This window comes from Planococcus citri, chromosome 2, assembly GCF_950023065.1.
Source record: "Planococcus citri chromosome 2, ihPlaCitr1.1, whole genome shotgun sequence".
NCBI lineage: Eukaryota > Metazoa > Arthropoda > Insecta > Hemiptera > Pseudococcidae > Planococcus > Planococcus citri.
Window position 1 is genome coordinate 75,608,272 of NC_088678.1, and position 19,787 is coordinate 75,628,058.

At 35.0% G+C, this 19,787-nt stretch overlaps 1 protein-coding gene across 2 annotated transcripts in view; it reads left to right on the plus strand.

Annotated features, from left to right (window-relative positions):
• The window catches only part of LOC135837762 (G-protein coupled receptor dmsr-1-like), a 182,645-nt gene that overhangs the window by 55,333 nt on the left and 107,525 nt on the right, over positions 1 to 19,787 (plus strand). Inside the window, exon 1 of one of the 2 annotated variants that reach the window (XM_065353145.1) lies at positions 397 to 763. The exons of the other annotated variant lie outside the window; for it this stretch is intronic. The gene's annotated coding sequence lies outside the window, so the exon portion shown is untranslated. Of the gene's footprint in view, positions 1 to 396; positions 764 to 19,787 lie in introns of those variants that run through there. 2 annotated transcript variants of the gene reach the window in all.

The window sequence follows — 19,787 nt, forward strand, 5'->3', positions numbered from 1 at the left end:
GCGATTTTTTTCAGTTCTATTCGTGACGTATTTCGAAATCTCTTCACATACCTACCTTTATTTCTTCAATCGTTCAATGTAATTTTACAACGCTTTCTCGAGTACCTAACAATTTTATTGAATTGTCACCTACGTATGTACACATGTATAACTTCGATAAGCGCTTTGTACTTCAATCAATTAACGACCGAAAATCGATTTTCTCACAAGTGCAAGTAATACACACGTTATCGCGTCTTTAAGGATCAATAAATTACACCATCTTAATACCATTTGATACCTAAATCTGTCGACAAGGTTGCAACTAGCATCACGATTTACGTAAAAATCATGTGCGAAAAAAATGACACACCGGGTTAAACAAAAAAAAATCTCAAGTGCACATTATATGTACGTAAACGTATGTATCTACGCACGTCCCATATAATCAAATCGTACAAGAGTATTAATAGTTGGCAAAGCCCACATTTACAAATTATCGCAGACAAGATCGGTACACTTTCGTAATTTTCGCGTTTTTCGCCGGTATCGCAGGAACACACACAGAGAATTCACAATTTATATTTATCGTTTAAATACCGAGAACCGCGTGCGTGTGTCTGTGTATTTGCAGTGATTTGGTTATACATTACATAGACTATACGACATTAAAATAGGATACATGTCGTTTTGTGTCCATTTTGTATGTAATTGACGTTTGAAAAATAACGTTCGTCGATTAAATTGTATCATCAATTTACCTAGTGCGTCGTATTACTATATCGTGAGTATTTTATTTGGTTTCTTTCGCAATTGTGTACGAGTATATTAGGTATAGTACATTGTACCTACTATACGCGATGTAGTACAAATAAAACGTACAAATTAGCTACCTACGGCTTCTGTGTATTGGTATACGTTGGGTAAAAATTAATGGACTTGATAATTACTCGTATCTATCTATACGTTTCATCGAACAGGCAAATTGAGCATTGAAAGAGGAAGATATAAGGGGAGAGGTATCGACGCCATATGTCTGCAATATACATAAATACGACGATTCTCGTAATTAATTTTACCAACTTGTCGTAAACAATAGATAAATTTATCCAGCGGTAGATATTCTACCATGTGTAGTACCTATGATTCAAAATATCACGTGTCAGTTTTTTCATACAAGGGGGTGAGAAAACATTGCAGATTGTATTGCGGCTATATTGTCGATGATCGAAATAGAAACCAAAATTACCTAATCATCTTACACACCTACTGGAATAATAATCGTTCAACAGGCAGTTCATCTCCTAAAATCTAACTGCTAAAGTTTTGGGTTTTGGCTCCGAAGCTTTTCAATCTCCCTTCCTCATCATGTTGTACCTCCATACCTCGAAACAATCTAAAGGAGAGGAAATTTGAAACCACAAAATATTTTTTCATGTGGGGGGGGGGGTATTTCTCATTTTATTCGAAACTAGGAGTAAAAATCTTGTAAAAAAAAAATGAAAAAAAATGAAAAAACATCTGAATTTCTTGTCCAAAATCGCTCTCATATTTTTCCAAAAGATTCCCATCACACTAATTATCAACCACTCTCTGACTCAATTCGTCATCGACAGTTGAAAAAATACTCGTCAACCTTTACCTTCAAAATTAAGACATCATAAAGATGGACCATAAAACTACAAAAAAAAAATTACTCCATCCTTATGTATGTATGTGGAGCTTTCAAACGTGTTGGAAAAAAATACATACGTAGGCACTTGAAAGTCGATAAACATACCGAGAACATGAAAAGTGTAGGAGTTTCGAGAAAATTAAACAAAAGTAGAAAAACATCAAAAATCTGATGACCTGGAGGAACTAGCTGTAAATGAAAAATTTAAAAAAAAGAACTGTTCTCGTTCGTGTCATAATAGGCGTTCTCAACCTATGAAAATGCTATCACACCTACTCTCTATAAAACTGCCATAAAACTGAAAACGAAATTCAACAACATGCATATAAAAATATCAATAAAAAAAAAAAAGATCCATAAATACGAATTTCTACCCATATCACTCGTTGTTGATGAAAATTAGACATTAGAATGCTACCTACACGTCGAGTCATAATAATGTAGTCGACTTGATATATAGGTACACGAAAACATACCGAATAAAAAAATGAAAGATGAACGTTGATTCGAAAAAATTTATGCGATAGGTAGTAAAAAGATCTCCAATAATTTTTTCATCTGAACGTAATTTTCAAGTAAGGATTCGGTGATAAAATTTGCATTATTTTATGTACCAGTACCTACTCAAATCTCCAAAAAAAAATAAGCAGTAAATCTAATAATTTCAAATATGATTGGGTCGGCCAGAGAAATCCAGATTTTATACCGAAGTAATATAGATAAAACAATTTCTAAGATCGTTGAAGGTTTTTATGAAGAGAAGGAGAAGGGATGCTGAGAAACTTTTTCTTATCAAAATTTGAAACAATTTCCAAAATTTCCAATACTAAAGCAAGAAATTTATTTTTGCTTTGAAAATTTTGAAGTTTGCATTTGAGGAATCAGAAATATGCAAGAAGATACCTAGGTACCCTTGAAATTCTCAAAATTCGTAAGATTACTACACTTAAAAAAATAAAATCTCAAAATTTGTAAAAATATACGCTTTAAATAATATTGAAATAAGCAAAATAGGAAATCTAAATGGGTAGCTCTTGTTTATATGCACCTACTTGTGAAGTTTTTTTGCTCCTCTCCCCCCTTTGTGTTGATTTCTTATCAATTCCCTGAAAGATCAGGCCAATTTTTTTGACAACTTATTCAGAAATTTTTCAAGTTTTTCTGCTTCATAATTCTACTAAAAATCTTCCAGCCTCCTAAGCTATTATAGTCATATAGTCTCCTGTTGGTATAAGCCCCCCCCCCCGGCCATTAGAAACATCAGAATTTGATAATTTAGCATTTCTGTACCCAGATTCTTCTACTTACATAGATAAGTAGTCCCCTTTTCAAGAAAAAAAAAGTTCTCGGTTTCCCAAACAATATTGGCACTTCTGATTGAAACCCCCCCCCCCCAACAAGTGGAAAAATAAAGAATTAAAGTACGTCAACATTGACACTCCTTACAGATTTCAATTCATTTTTTAGAATTTTTTCCCAAGTTTTCGTATTGATTTACATACAAAGTTTTGTCAGTTTTTGGTTTTCTTGTGCTTGAGTTCTCGTTTTCAGTTTTTGTATTCAACAGGTTTCGTTTTTGTTTTTTGTTTTCTTTACCCTATTGGGTTATACGTAAAGGTTTTTTCGGGGCGGGGAGGGGGTCGGTGTTTGTTGTTGAAATGCTCCGTATTTTCTGTGTCAGCATTCTTCTAAAATAACCCTTTTTTTCGAGAAAAAGTCTTCTTTGCTCCCTCAAACAATTGGTTTCTGTTTGTGGAGCCCCCAAAATTGGAAAATATTCAAAAATACCAGTAACAAAACATTGGAAGTCTGATGAGATTTGCTGAAAATTATTTGTAATAGTATTGATTGGAATAAATACAATTGGGTGGAATAATGATAATCACATCAAGGGAATCATTTCAAGAATTATTCCTTAGAGAAGGAATAATTTCCTCTTCCAAACTAGCTCAAAATACGGAGAGTAGCCACCCTTCCTAATCTTACTATTCATTTAAATAATAAAGAATGTTAAAGAAAACACTCAGGTGAACATTTCATGTCCCGAAAGTTGATGTATTCATGAAATATTCAGATAAATTGATACTTTCTATGATATATTAGAAAATAGTCATAAACAGTGCAACCTAATAATACAAGCTACCTAGACATTACTCCTGCATCCAAGTAAGCTTGGTTGCATAACCTAAGTTACAAATTATACATTCGTCTACAATAAGTAGGTATAATCAAGGGAATAATTAAAATTAATAGGAACGCCTGATGAGATTGCGCCCTTCATCGTTCTACCCACGTCCATGGTTCATGCCAAATCCCCACGTCCCCAGGCAGATATTTTTGATCAACATATTAATAAAAGTTAATCTAGAGGAAGTATTCGATCGGGGTAAAATCCCATTATAAAATGTACACATTAATCTACTCACCTGTGGGTCCCCTAATACTAGGCCCGAGCGTAGATTCTAGTTTTAGAAACACTTTTGTAGGGTTGCCACTTCTCCCAGTCCGGATTCTGATGAAGGGTCCAAGAAATGAAAAGATATGTAAAGGATCCCCATCGGGGGTTACGTTAAGCATTTGAAATAAATTTGATTTACCCACCAAAGGTGGTTAGAAATGAATAAGGAACTAGCACGACACATTCTATATTAAATTGAGTAAGATCGAAGACAAGACCTTGCCATCGCGAGTAGCAGAAATCAAGTAAGGAGGCGAGCTCGACGTTCTCAGAGAGATACCTCAAGTTCGCGAATTGTGTATGATGTCATATAGTTCACACATTGTCATTTACTGTTAGGGTAGAGAGATGCCCAGGGGGATCGTATGATCGAAAGATCTAGAAGAACCAAAATAAGATGACCTTCACGAGGTACATCTTCGAAATATTGCTTATGCAATATGTACGACATAGACTACCTATGGCAGTCAGGGCATATTTCCCCATTACATATTCATTTGTGATCTGAATTATTCTAAATTACCTCTTATTTTAGAACAAATCTCTCTTTTACCCCCCCCCCCCCACTCAAAAATAATAGGTACATTTTGTTCTTGTATTCATTTTTTCGATTAATGGAAAGCTTCAAAAGAGAATCCGGCCGATATTGTTTTAGGTGCCAAGGGTTTTTTTTTTCTTGAAAAGGAGGTTATCTTATCTATTATACAATGAAAATTTTTCAAACTATTTTTACAGATTTCAATTTTTTTTTCAAATTTTTCAACTTTTGAAAGCCTTAGCACAAGGTAACCGACATTGTTAGGGGCACCAAAAGGAGCATTTTTTTGAAAAGTAGGTTATTTTGAAAAATTCTGACATTAAACTAAGATATTTTCCAGAAATTTTCATCCATTTCAATTTAATCCATTTTTTTTTTTTTTTTTTTTTCAACTTTATGGGGTTTTAAGTATACTAGTAAAACAACATTTTTTTGGGGGGAAGGAGAAGGTTTTCCTTCTAAAAGGTGATTATTTAAAGGAATTCAGGATCAGAAATGGGAAATTTCAATAAAAAAATTGTCTACTTTAATTTATTTCATTGCGTTCTTGATTTCTTCCAACAGTAGCAGGTTCTATGCAAGAGTACTGAAATTGTTTGGGGGCATGGTAAGGTTCAGAATTTTAACGCTGAAATGATAAATTTCTTAAAAATATTTTTGGACCTTGAATTATTTGATTTATATTGCTTTTTCCAACTTTGGGAGAGGCTCCATGCAAAGGGACGAAAGTATAACTTGGGAGACTGAGGAGGAAGATTTTTCTTGAAAATATGAGTGTTTGGAAGAACGCTGACGCAGAAACGATTTTATTTTGTTTTTTATTAATTTTGAGAGCTTCTGGACACCACCCAATTTCAAGTGGAGGGGGGGCTATCATTTTCTTTCACAGCGTTTTGAAATTTTTTCGAATTTCCTCATTTCTTATTTATTTACCACATTAACCATGCAGATGAGGATATTTTTCAAGCAACCTGTACTCATCCACGGTCTTCTTTTACATTAAAATTAGAGACAACCTTGACCGACCCGGTCACTTCGAAACATTCCGCCATTTTCGAGAGGAAACTTTTAGCAATTTTTTTCCCCCACATTACCTTACTTACAAAAAAAAGGTAACTATCTAATCCTGTATTTCAATACAGAGCCGCAATGCAAATAAACCCAGATATACTTGCGGAGACTCCAAAATGTCGGATATTAATCCGTAATGACCCCTTGTTTCAGCTACTTTAGCTCATATATACCTTCAGTACCTTCTCTCACCAAGCAGGTACAAGTATATTTAATCAGATGCTGGCTTGATGTGTTTAAAAATTACTCGAAATAACGTATTCTAACCATAAATATATACCAGCAGCGATGGTTTACTCGAGGGGATCATTTAACCGTTTCCTTTGCTAACCGCATTTATACAGGTAGGTACCTCTTGTATATAGGCTGAATGGTGGGTTTTTCGCTTGAATTTTTAGAGTCCTGGTACTGCTGGGAAGTCGGCGATGAAACATTTTACTCGGCGAGTGTTATTTTTTTCTCGAGTTGAAGAAATTCGGGCAATTAATTTTGTATAATGTTTTATATTCCCTTAACATGTATAAATGTATAAGAAACTCGAGCTACGCTGAAATTTAGGTAGGAATTTTTCACAATTGCCGCGTAAATTTTCGCATCGGACGATGAAAAATTCATCGAAATTTGACCTTTTTTTGGAGTCGGGTTGGTACGCACAATGTGCTTAGAGCTGAGCTGCTACGATGATCCTTTCATTAGGCTTGAAGCGCGTATAAAATTTTAGCCATGGGTAGAGCAACCTTTAAAGTGTTGGGTGAATAATCATTACAAATGAATATGTGTAGAGGTACGTGCGTAAAAAATGCACACTCGAAAGCATTGTCTGCTTTTATGATGAAAGGTATCATTAAGATACAATTAAAAGGCGAACTCTAATGCGATGTATAAGGTACGAGCAACATTACCTGGTACTTTTTTTTTCTCTCTCTATTTTCAGGGTTGCTCGTTTATCTAGCTGCAGGTTTTTCCCCCGTTATAATTTCTGCTTGAAGCGATCTATTTTTTCGCTACTTTGAAAATTTATTTACAACGTTGGAATTTCTAATGTAACGAAGAAATATTACTCCATTAAACTGTGCTTTTACACTTTTCATAAAATGTCTGCGATAATTTCGATATTAACGGATCCGGGTTACGTATAGTATTTACCGAAAGTAAATACGGAATCTTTGCTTCTTTCTGTTTTCACTTCGAATGAAAATTGATTCGTTTGCATTGTTGTAGGTACCTACTCTTGTACACCTCGAGCTTTTTTAGCTCATGTTTCATCGTTGGACTCGAGGTGGAGTTTTTTCCCCTGTTGCTCTACCGCATTTACCGGATCGGGATCCTCGCTCGTCTGTAATCATTAGTTCGTTTGGTTAATTGTGTTTTCGCGAGCATAGCTCGAGAATTGTGATCGTAGCATCGTAATCCACTTAAAAAACCTTATCGTTTTTTTTTCTTTCTCTCTCTCTTTGTGTAGGTAGTAGACTGTATTCGTATAGTGGCTGCAATTCGACGACGGTATAATCTGGTATATTTTTTTATCGCTTTTTAGAATTTCTCTGGCGGATAAAAATGAACGCGGACGGGTAATTAAGAAACAATTGTTCAAGTACACCACGGGCATCGTGGAACCGTTTTATAATGAATTTTATCTATAATGAAAGTTTTTGTCGACGAGGTTTCTAATGTTTGCGGAGTCGTTTTGCTGCTCGTCTCCTTCTGCTTCCATTTGCCTCCTTCGTATAGTAACTAACTCGTTTATATTCGATGGCGTTTTTGTCGTTAGTAAGGTAATTTTTGAGGCTTTGAAAGAGAGAAATACTCGGCTGACAAAGTTGTTTAATTTATGTTGTAGGTAGACGTACATATTTTCAATTTTATATTCAAGTTTCGGAGTTACGAAATTTTCGTGGAGGAGTGGGAGGGGGGATCAGGAGAAAAATATCCAAAGACACGGAAAATTTTAACAACCATTTGAAACTGAAATCGATGATTGAGAAATGCAAAAACTAAAAATAAAAACAAAAATAGCAAGAATATGATTGTCACCTTCACAACGCTGCTCAGAAACTTACATCTCAGTTCTTCAAGTTTGAAATGAAACTTTTCAACTACCTAACATACAGTTTTCAAGATAGAATCATTTGAAAGTGTCGAGGGGGGGAGGGTAGCTTTTCCACAAATTTTTGTGAACATCTCAACAAAAAAAAGGATTGTGGTGTGTAATATTTTTATTGACAAGTTTTTGTAAACGTCATCATCATTGAACTTTGACCCGGTGAGCTGTTTAGCCCATCTGGGAAATTGTAGAAGAATTGCTCGCCAATGTGTCATCAAGTTTCTTCATCAGTCTGCCTCTGCTCCTCCTGCCAGTGGGGAAAGCGAGAATTTTCAGCAAGAATAATGAGACTTTTTTGCAATTTTGACAATTTTAACCAAAGACAGGGCATTTGAAACATTATGAAAAAAATGAATAACCTTCACTGATGTAAAATGGAGCATGGAAAACATTACTCGAGATTGAGTGAATTTTTGTCCAAAGCTTGATCAGGGAGCTTAGTGAAATGTCATTTTTCGCAAACGTTCACCATTTCTCACTACCACTTTGAGTAAGTGGTAGTAAAATGGACCACGTTAGCTTTTTCTCTCGTTACTTTTTACCTAATTGATTATTTTTGCTCATTCGAGGGCTTAATAAATGAAAGGTAATCGTGTTTGATTTAATAAAATATATCCAAAATACCCTAAAATGTTACACTGGAGGAAAAATTTCCATTTTGGTGAATGAATCAGAAAATGGGATCTGACTTTTTTGGGATAGTACAATGGACTGCGTATTTTTACCTACTCGTACTTTGAAAAAATATTAAAAACTACTTGAAAAAAGTCATTTAACGAGAAACATTAAATTTCAACCAGAAAATTCGTTTGATATATAAAACCACAAAAGTACGGTTTACAAGTAAAAAAACATATCCTACTCTACGCTTGCCTCGTTAATTACCACTCAAATACTTCCTCTCCCGTGTACCTCTCCCCTCCCCTCCCCCCATTAATCTTTTTGAGAACAAGAACGATAGCTACTAAAATTATACAAAATTAATTTGCCGCAGGTTGGTTGCCAATTTCCATAATTTTTAACTTGTTGACGATACTTACTCGTTGAAATATGATCAGCGCACGCCTTACAAATCGTATTATTTCATTTTCGAATTTCGGCTACTAACTCGCAGGTGTTATTTTAATGCGAAATAAATTACACTACCCCCTCTCCTACTCCTCATGCCGCGTATTTTATTTCGAATTGATTTCGTTGGAATTATTTTCACTCTTTGGCGCGCCTAAATCTGACGTTTAGACGAAAATCATTTTAAAATATTCAAACCACTTGGCTTAAAGGGTAAAGAAAATTTCGAGCGTGGAAAATTTTCGTCGTATCAAGCACATAGTATTAGTAGGGTTTTGAGAAATTACGAGTACAACGACGTTGGTATAAGGACGCTCGATGCATAAAAATGTTAATTATTCATCTCTACAGAGATATTAGCGTAGATAAACATTATAAACAGGGCAAAAAAAGCTTTAAGCTGGTTCCCGGTGGCTTTTTGGAGTATTTTAAAAATTTACCCTTCGAGAATGCTGCATTTGCATTCGGCCTGCTCGAGAGCGATTAATATTTGTACAGATTTCACGGTTTCGTTTTCGTGTAATAGACTCGAAAAAATATGAAAACAAATTGGTTCTACTTAAATTGTCAAAAGGTAGCAAAAAATTGAGCCTGTTTTATTCGAGTACATAAGCAGATATTTATTTCTACGATTCTGATTCATTTTTCTCTTTCGGTTTTTTGAAAGTACGTCTGTCTATCTTACGCGTTTGCTCGCTTAAGAGCTTTTTTTTTTTAGTTTTTGTTTGAATAAGCGAAGATAGAAACCATATCCATCTATGACTTTTCATAAATATCATTACGTTTCGTGAAAAGTGAGTGCGTTATGTTGACACTTCATTTATACCTACGTATCTTTGTACAAATATGGAAATACAACGACTGCGAAAAAATGTATACCGCTTTTTTTTCGAGGGCCAAGTAAAGAAGTATTTCAATTTAAAACTTTTAATATCGAACATCAAAGGAAGCTACGTATATAGTCGGTTAAAAGTTTAAATGAAATGTTTTGTTGGAGTTGAAGAGCACCATAGCGTAAACGCGGACGCGACAACGAATGAAAACTGAAAAGTTATGCTACTGTATGTAGATGTAGTTAGAGCTACTACACGGCAAGAGCTATAAATATTACGAAATGGCGAGAATCTCGCAGCAGGCGAGGTGCAGAGGAAAGTGGAAGAATACTATGAGCGAAGCTAACAAACACACAGAGAAATGCAACGTCATGCAACCCGGTGTTTTTTCCTCCCTTCTTTGCCACTTCTTGCTGCGACGACTTATGTAGTATTTTTGTAAAACGAAATACTTTTTTGTACTTTTTGCCAACTCGCAAAGCGACGATATGGAAAGCTACTTTTGAAATAAAAGCCAAAAAAACACGACTCTCTTATTCGAATGAAAATTACAGCGCGAGCTCGTCTGCCGCACGTGTCTTCCGAAGGTCGCCTTATAAAATCTCAACAAATTGAAAGGATAATTTTACGTTATGGCTGTAATTTTTTTTCCCCACAAAGATAAGGCGGCTTTGAAAGTAATGAATTCGTTTTCTTTTTTCCTTTTTATTTTTTACGACCTTTTCGGTTGATTTGTTCGAGTAATGATGCAAATAATCATTTTCCTGCCGCAGATCAAAGTAATGGATATCGTTGATTTGTAGCTATATCTCTAATAAGGTACCTACCGCGTGTCCTGTGAATTATGGACCTCGGAATGGATTTTTTTCACAGAAACATACTTAAAGCAGGAGTAAACCGACACGAGGTGATGCCATTGGCCGCAGTTTTTGGCAGCCCTCCACCCTAGAACTGCAAAATTGAATTTAGCAAAAAAAAAAGTCATATTTGTACATGAGGTCTTTGAAATCATATTTAATGAAGAAATAGCTGTACTGGCGCCATTTGTTCGAATTCTGTTATTGGGAGGGGTAGCGAGGGGGCTTCTATGGATCTCGAAGCATACCCAATACACCAATGAAAAATCTAAGGTACCTATTACCATTTTACACCTCAAAAAACTTGTCAATCAAAATATTACATACAAGTAGGTATGTACTTCAATTATTTTTTTCCAGATGTTCGCGCAAAATTTGTGGGAAAACCAACCCCCCCCCCCCAACATCAATAAAATGCTTTCGTCTTAAAAACTGTTCAATTTTTGAAATAGAAAAGTTTCATTTTGAACTTTTTGAAAGTTACTATCAAATGTGAGTTCTTGAGCAGCGTTGTGAAAGCGTTTTCTAAAACATTTTTTTGGTTTCTAGTTTACTTTTTTGTTCTTCAATGGTTTTCGTTTTCAGTTTTGTTGGATTCTTATTCCGTTTTTTTATTTTTTTGGGGGGGAGAGGGGGCGGTTTTTGCTAGGTTTTTTGGTTTCCAGGTAAATATTTCCGTTTCGGGGTGTCGCAACAAAACTCCCAGACAAAAACTCATGACTGTTTCATGAAATATTTTTCACATTATGAGAACTGCCCTAGAGGTTTGGGAAAAAGGAGTCAGAATTGGAGGAAAGACATTATCAAACTTACAATACGCAGATAGTAACACAACCCTGCTCGTAGAGAAACCAGATGAGATGAAGGAAATGCTCAGGAAAATTGAAGAAGCCAGCAATGAGGCAGGTCTGAAGGTCAACGAAGGAAAAACAAAAATAATGATAATTGACAGGGAGCAAAAGAACAGACCTGAAATATTAGAGATTGATGGTATAGAGGTTGTACAGGACTTCGTGTACCTTGGTTCAATAATAACGAATCAGGGAGGCTCAGCTAGAGAAATCAGGAGAAGGTTGGCCATAGCAAAGACAGCAATGGGAAGGCTCAACCGGATATGGAAAAGCCACAACATTACAAAGATCACAAAATTGAGAATTGTAAGAACGCTAGTGTTCTCCATCTTCCTGTATGAGTCAGAATGCTGGACAGTATGCAAGGCAGATCAAGATAAAATTGACTCATTCGAAGTGTACTGCTACAGACGCATGCTAAGGATATCGTGGGTCTAGGGAAAAAAAAGGGTGTGATTTAATACCACGACAAAAAAGGGCGTTAGCACGACAAGCATAGGCACTTTCACGCCAGAAAAATCATCACCACGACTAAATTGGAAATTCCTGACAATAAAGAGCTTACCCCGACATAAAAGGTACTCCAGCGACAAAATAATGTATCAAACGACGAATTAAAAAATTCACGACATTTTATTACTTTCAACTGCTATATAAGGCAATGCATAACAAAATTTTTCCATCAAAAACAGGCATTTCACCGACAGAAATGAACTTTTAAAAAATATTAAAATGATGCCCAAAAAACGAAGTAGGTACCTATGTAAAAAATTGCTGTTTATAGAAGTAGGTAAATGTTTTGTGAACTTTAATGGACGACCCCTCTTTCTCTTTTGACCTCAGGGACGAAGCGAAAGGGGGCTAATGGGCGACAGTTTGCCCCCCACCGGGTTTGCGAAATTCCAACAATATTTTAGTTTCAGTTTTCAAAAATTCAAATTTTTTACAATCATGCATTTAATTATCGTCCATTTGCCAACAAAATCACCGATCTATCCTCAAAATTCTTATTTTTTCCTAAGCTATTGCCCTCGCTTCGCTTAGGGCAATTTGGTTCTCTTCTACTGAGTTACAATTTCACTCAAATTTTTTTGAAAGATACCCTCAGTTGATTATTTGTCAAAATTTGTTCTGTCATGTATGAAATTATTTTGTCGTGCATACTGCTTATCTCGTTATTAAATCGTAGTGGTTCATAAATACTTTATTGTCGGACGTCATCTGGCGTGGAACTTCATCATTTTTCGTCGTTCATTCATTTTTTATGAACAAAAAAATGCTTGTCGTGATGACGCCCTTTTTCGTCCTGCAAAAAATATTTCCCCAAAAACAAATGTGTCAATACTTCAACAACTGGGTGTAAAGGAAAGGCTAAGCACAGTCATCAGAAGACGAATATTACACTACTTCGGACACATCGTGAGACAGGACAACCTGGAGAAACGACAGTCCAAGGCCACATAGAGGGCAAGAGGGGAAGGGGAAGATCACCCACTTGATACACGGACTTAATTAAGAAAACTGCCAAAATGTCACTGGGAGAATGCACGAGAAAGGCCGAGGACAGAGATAGCTGGAGGGAACTGGTTGTGGGGATTTTGTAGTCGCAATGTCCGGATACGGGCAAGCGAGGAAGAAGAAGAAGAAGAAGAAGACCACATGAAAATATCCCCCCCAAAAAAAATTAAATAACTTGAACCCGCATAGAAATTCTTTTAATTTGTAGACAAGTAGGTATTTCAGTTTTTTTATTTTTATGCCGTTCTGATTTGTGATCTGTCACGAGAAAACCAACTTAGTGTCCAAAAAATCGATATTTTTTATATGATGGATATTAGTAGTACTCAGGGTGCTGAATCTGCCTGCGGTGCTAAAAACGTTCGCGAACGATTCTTTTGACCCTAAATTTAAGGTCAAAAAAATTGAGCAACTACAAAAAAAATGAAAAAATAAATTTTTTTTCATTTTCTTGAAATGTATGTCTGGGGGAGTCAACATGCAAATTTTTGTGGATATCGGCTCACATTTGTAGGATTTAGGCCGTTTTTTTGAAATTTGAATGAGGTTCACTCTGGAAAAATCAACTCTTTTCACCTTGAACAAATTTGTTAAGAAACGTGATAAATTTAATAATAATAACTTATTCTTCATTAATAATTCATACTCTGGTAGTTTTTGCAACATTTTTGGCAAAAAATTCAAAAAAATCGAAAAAATCGATTTTGGGAAATTTCGATTATTGGACTTGGCAACCTTGAATGTGATGATTCTGAAAAAAAAAATATCGGGTTATGTTGGCACTCATGGGGGCCAAAAGTGGTGCAAGTTTCACGGACCTACAAATTTTAAATCGCCTGATACATACACTCAAAACTTCAAATGCCCTTCCTGTAAAATTTGTGACGCGGCACGACAAAATCGACCTTCGAACTGAAAATAAGTTTTCGAGTTATGGGGGGATTAAAGTTTTCAGTCCAGTTCTGCTCGTTTATTGGAAGCGCTTGCGATCTAATCACGTTCTCCGGCTAAACTGAGCTAAACATAGTCTTGGATAACGTTTCTTGCCTGTTTTGTGTGAATATCACTGGGTAAAATGGTTATTTACATTGATACAGGGGGCTCAGTCGTGATTGCGCTCATTTTTTTTATTTTTTTTTTTTTTTTTTTTCATTATTTTCAATTTTGAAATCAATCTGGAGGCGAAACAAAGCGTTCTACGAGAAAAATGCAATAAGCAAAGTTGTAGAGAATTAAATTTCCAAAAACCTATAAGAGGTTTATTTTTCTCCAAAATGCATAGTTTTTCTGTTTTTCTCAAAAAACAGAAATTTTATGGTAATCATCATGAGGTTTTTGTTTTTTGAGAAAAACGGAAAAACTAGGTATGCATTTTGGAGAAAAATAAACCTCTTACAGGTTTTTGGAAATTTAATTCTCTACAACTTAGCTCGATGTATTTTTCTCGTAGAACGCTTTGTTTCGCCTCCAGGCCGATTTAAAAGTTAAAATAATGAAACAATTTTTAAAAAATCAAAAAAATCAAAAAAATGAGCACACTTCTGACTGGATTACCATGTATATGGAGCTATGCAAATCATAGGGACTTCTGGGTGGTTTTAAATGATTTTTGAATGTCCGAGGACCAAAAATCCGTCAAAAAGTGAAAAATAATTTTTTAGGTCCGAAGGTCGATTTTGTTGTGCCGCGTCACATTTACGTTTTGGACACTAGGTTGGTTTTCTCGTGACAGATCACATTTACAAAGTTTCTCGGGTTTGGGGTTTTCTTCGGTTTCCGTTTTCGATTAGAGTTTTTGTGTTCTACATGGTTTCTGTCTTTTTCTTTTTTTTGCTCAATTGGTTTCGTTTATAGGTTTCTTGTGGTGGAAGGGGTGGCGCGGTATTTGTTGTTGAGCTTTTCAAGTATGTACTTCTTTTTTATTTCTCGAGTATTCTTTTCAATTTTGGTTGTTCGTTTGTGAGTTAACAAATTTTCGCACTTTTGTTTTCATTTTTATGATTTTTAGTAAGTACCATACAATTTTCGTGATTTTTATTTTATTTCATTTTATTAGTATTTTTTTTTTTTGGTGTTTAATTTTAAAATTTTGTCGATTTTCAGTTTGTTTTTTTTTTGTGTTTCTTGTTTTGGTTTAGTTTCTTTCTGTTTCTATTTTTTTCTGCCTTCAGTTGTTATGTACATATGAGTTTTTGCTTTCAAGTTCTAGTGTCAAGTTTGGTCTTCATTTTCAGTTTTCCTTTTTAGGTTTTTTTCGAGTTTCAGTTTACGATTTAGGCTTTCAGTTATTGGTTGTTTGTTATCTGATTTTCAGTGTTTTTCAAAAGTTTTTCGTTTATTTTTTCATTTTTCTTGTTTTCCTTTTCAATTTCTATGGACATGTAATTTGATTTATGAGTATTTATATTTTTCTTTTCATTCTTGTTTTCGTTTTCAGTTCACTTTTTGTTTTTTGTTTTTTTGAGAGGGGTGAGGGGTTTAGTTGTCTCTATCATTTTATCGAGGGGGGGGGGTTAGTCTGTTACCAGGTTTTCCGGTATTTCTTTGCAAAAGTTGTGTCATGATATTTTTTCATTTTTTTTTTTAAATTTTGGATTTTAATACCTGTTTGTTTTCTGGTTTCCAGTTTCTGTTCTCAGACTTTTTGCATTTTGTTTCCTTAGTTTATGTATGTACCTATACAAATTCGGGTGAAACTGATGAAAGATTTATTTCCAGTATAATTGATCGAATTGGCATAATGACTTGTGATACAAAAAATTCCAAAAAACCTGCAAGTTTTTGAACATCCAGTAGTTTTTACAAAACATAACATTACAGCATTTTCCACTTAAAATTAGCTTACATAGGTACCTTTCTGGTCACTTAATTTCAGATATGACTGTATTTCAACTCGGAACAATTTTACACAACTTTATTCCAAATGCATCAATTTTCATCAATATTTTCCCCATTATTTCGTATCATTTTTACTGCATTTTAAGCAATCGTTATAGCACTCGAAAGACATTATGAAGGCGTTTATCTCAATTCGTTTCATATTTGTAATAATTTTCGAGACATTCTAACGATACAAACGTGATGTTTTATATCGTACAATTCTGTCTTGAAGTTCGGCAATATTCACGCAGGAAATTTTAAAATTAGGTAACGGGAAATAAGGCACATATGCGAGTATTCTATCGCATACGATAAATTAATATTTTCCGATTCTATACTTACAACCAAAGTTATTTGAAAACTCGTAACACAATTCCATGCCCATGTACCTTTCCAACTTCTTCTACACGTTTCCAGATCTCCATTCTCGTAATTCAAAAATCTCAATACAGCTTTCTCAACCAAGTATACTTACCAACTCTGGGAAACAACGACCTCGAAACACGTTGCTATAAAATTTATTCTCGCACATTGTCTCGTAATTTAGTCCTGGCGTTGGTACACATACACAGCACATACTCTCATCGTATACGAAATCACGCTCGCGATAATTACCACGCTCGCGAATGCCACACCGTGTTAAGACACAAAGTTACCACCAGTGGCAGTAGACGAGGCTTTGAGGCTAGCAGTTTTCATCGAGGCACAAGTTCATTTCGCCCAGAACAACTCCCCGGAGAAATTTATTTATTTAGAAAAAGCTCTTTTTTCATTAGTTGTTGCGCAACAGTCGAGTAGTCGAGTCGAGTCGACGAGTCGGTCGAATTATAATGGGAAACTTTACGTTTTAGCAGCCAGCCATTCCTTGGGGGCTATTTTCAGCGATACTTTCGAGTGCGTATACGTGTACATGAATATTTGAAGATGATACTTCTCTCATTTGCACTCGTCGAGTCGTCGATATACTCGATAACGTTTCTTTTACAATTAATACCACCGATCGGTTTCGGATTCCTTCGTCTAATACATAGGTTACAACACCTAGACGCGAGTTGAATTCCGAAACAAGTTATACATAGCAGCTCGCAGCTGGGCTAGAGGCGAAGTGCGGTGCTAATAGGAATCGAGTGTTAATCAAGTTGCCTAACGAGTTCGCCGTAAATCCGCCATCATCTTCGTAATAGAGTCGTCGTTTTAAAGACGGCGAAACGCGTATGCAATTTTATTAATACATTTCATTGTACCATTGTGTGGTACTAAGATATGCACACATATTACTGCAGTAATCAGCGAAGCAGGCATTCGTAGTATTATACTTTCGCTCTTAATTCTTCCACGTTTATTATACGCATTTCTTCGAATTCATTTAGCCTGGTGAAAATTTTCTTATTCTCTCGTTGCCAGACGACGACGACGACGACGACGACGAATTCGCACGTTTAAGAAATCGAGCAGAGGGCGTCTCTTTTTATTTAAAATTCAAATCGACGCCACCACCAACGTCACCTCGTACATACTAGTTCCTAGCTTTAAAATTATTTATCAATTCTACACTACGTATGTGGAATTTTTTTCCTCGCTCGGTGGTTCGTTCGTTCGTTTGATACAGAAATAGACCTTCGCAATGGGTACCCTAACTAAGTGATACTATCAAATGTCAATATTTTACAATGGTATTACGTTTTGAATGCTTCGAGCATTCGATGAGCTCTTTGAATGTAAGTAACATAAGGTGTTTGAAAGTTACGTGATGGTCATAAGGTGTTCGGAAAATTTTCATAGTTTTTTACTGCACTATGCAAAGAACTCCGCCGTGTTCCGTTTTTCGTTATTTAGGAGACGAAAGTCGTAAAGATATGAGAGATTTGTGAAGCTAATCTCTTTCTACAGAGCAAGTATAGTTAAGTTACTCATACTGAATTTAAAGTGTGACATTCGTGAAATGTAAATTCTGTGTAATCTGATGAAGATTCCTCGTTCATTCGCAATACAATGTAGTTGTGAGGGTACAATTTTTTTTTCTTAGAATGGAAAAAGTATAATTTTTCCAAAATTATGGAGCCTTCATCTTACAAGCATTCAAAATTATAAAACAGGGTGTCCACTTATTTCTGGAAATGATTTTCCCTGACGTTTCCAGGTTTTCCAGACCTTTTTTTCAAAATGAAACACCGTATTTTTAAAGTTACCCCCCTCCTCCTTGCATTAAAAACCCACTTTTTTTCAATACGTTCGGTTTCAAGCCCAAACTAAACGAAATTACTCGAGCGACGACACGAGGGAAATTTTTTCCAAAATAAATATGTACAATAAAACTACTAGAATTATTAAAAAATTACATGATGAACACTTTCAAAAAATTCCCTGACTTTTGAGGGAAAATTGCTTGTAATTTATGAAATTCCCTGACTTTCCAGGTTTTCCAGAAGTGTGGCCACCCTGTAAAGATATAATGACAAGTTTTTTTTAAGGATAAATCAAAATTTTCATTTTACAGCTGAAAAAAAGTTAGAATACGCTTTTTTATTTTTTGAAAAAATCATATTTCAAATACTTCACGACTTGTCTTTTCCATTGGAGAGAGGGGAGGACAGGGAAGTGTCAAAAATACCTTTAGAATTTCAATTTTTATTGACAGGTGTTTGCAAGCACTTCGAGAAATTTTTGAACCCGAGAAGAGAGAGGGAGGGAGGGTGGGTCAAAATTTTACACGTCAACTTTTTCTTCTTACAAAAAAAAAAATGAAATTGAAAATTAAAAGTATCTTACAGAGAAAAAATTCAGGCATTTTGATAAAAAGACAGGACAAAAGCGGGTTTAGTAAATGAGAGAAACTGTTACCCCCCCCCCCCCCCCGTCTCTCCCTGGAAGGTGAAGAATCAAAGTCCAATTCAGTAAAAAATCGAATATTTTTCATTTCTAGGCAGAATTCTTCGAAATGAGCCCTTTTCAAATAATACCCTTTCTCGCCCCCCCCCCCCCACAACAATGTTGGAATCTTTACACAAAATCACCCAAAACTGATAACAAAAATTAAATACAAGATGAAAAACCCAACTCTGTAACAATTTTTTAAAAATTCTTCATTTTTAGGAACAAATTACCCTTTAAAAAAATAAAAATAAATTTTGATCTTTCCAAACAATGGTGGGCCTCTCCCCCCCTCCAAGAAAAATGAAAAAATTGAACAAAATATTCAAGTCTTCAAACTCATGTCTCAATTTTTCATTCTTGGAAGGGAATGACCAGTTTTTCAAGGAAAAACTCTCCTTATCCTCCAAACAATGACAGCCAATCATCAATTTAAAAACCATAGAGTCAAAAAAAACAAATCTATGAGCCAAAATTCTTGTAAATAGTCCAGAAAAGGTCATAAAAGTAATAAAACATGAGAAATGCATTTTGATGCAGAAAAGGTCACAGAAAAGCCAAAACACTTCAAATAAAAATCCACCAAAAAAATTTAAATAACAATGAACAGTTCAATTGGAATTTAAAAATGAAATTTTTAGCTAAAAGCAGGACTTTTTGGCAATTACCTACAAGGAAGAAAATGATACCTTTTACTGACATCTCTTTCGTAATAAAGAAAAACATTTGGGCAATTTTTGATTTAAAAGTGAGTTTTTGGCAAATTTTAAATTTTTACAAAAAGAGGGAGATTTTTGAGAAATTAAAAAAAAAGTTACCTATTTGGAATTTTGCCAAAAAATGGCAATTTTAGTAATTCTTGGCAAAACTGTGATTTTTTGGCAATTTTTGGCATTTGTAGACAAAAAAACTCATTTTATTTTCAAAAATTGCTAAAAGTTTTCTTTTTTTTTTCCTCCCTTCTGTCAAAACTGCCAAAAATTCTTCAAAACATTTTTGAGCGAAAATTCCCAAGAGATCGTCCTTTTTTCAATACTTGGTCAGACGTCTTGCTTTTTCGACTGAAACTGTCAAAATGTTCCCT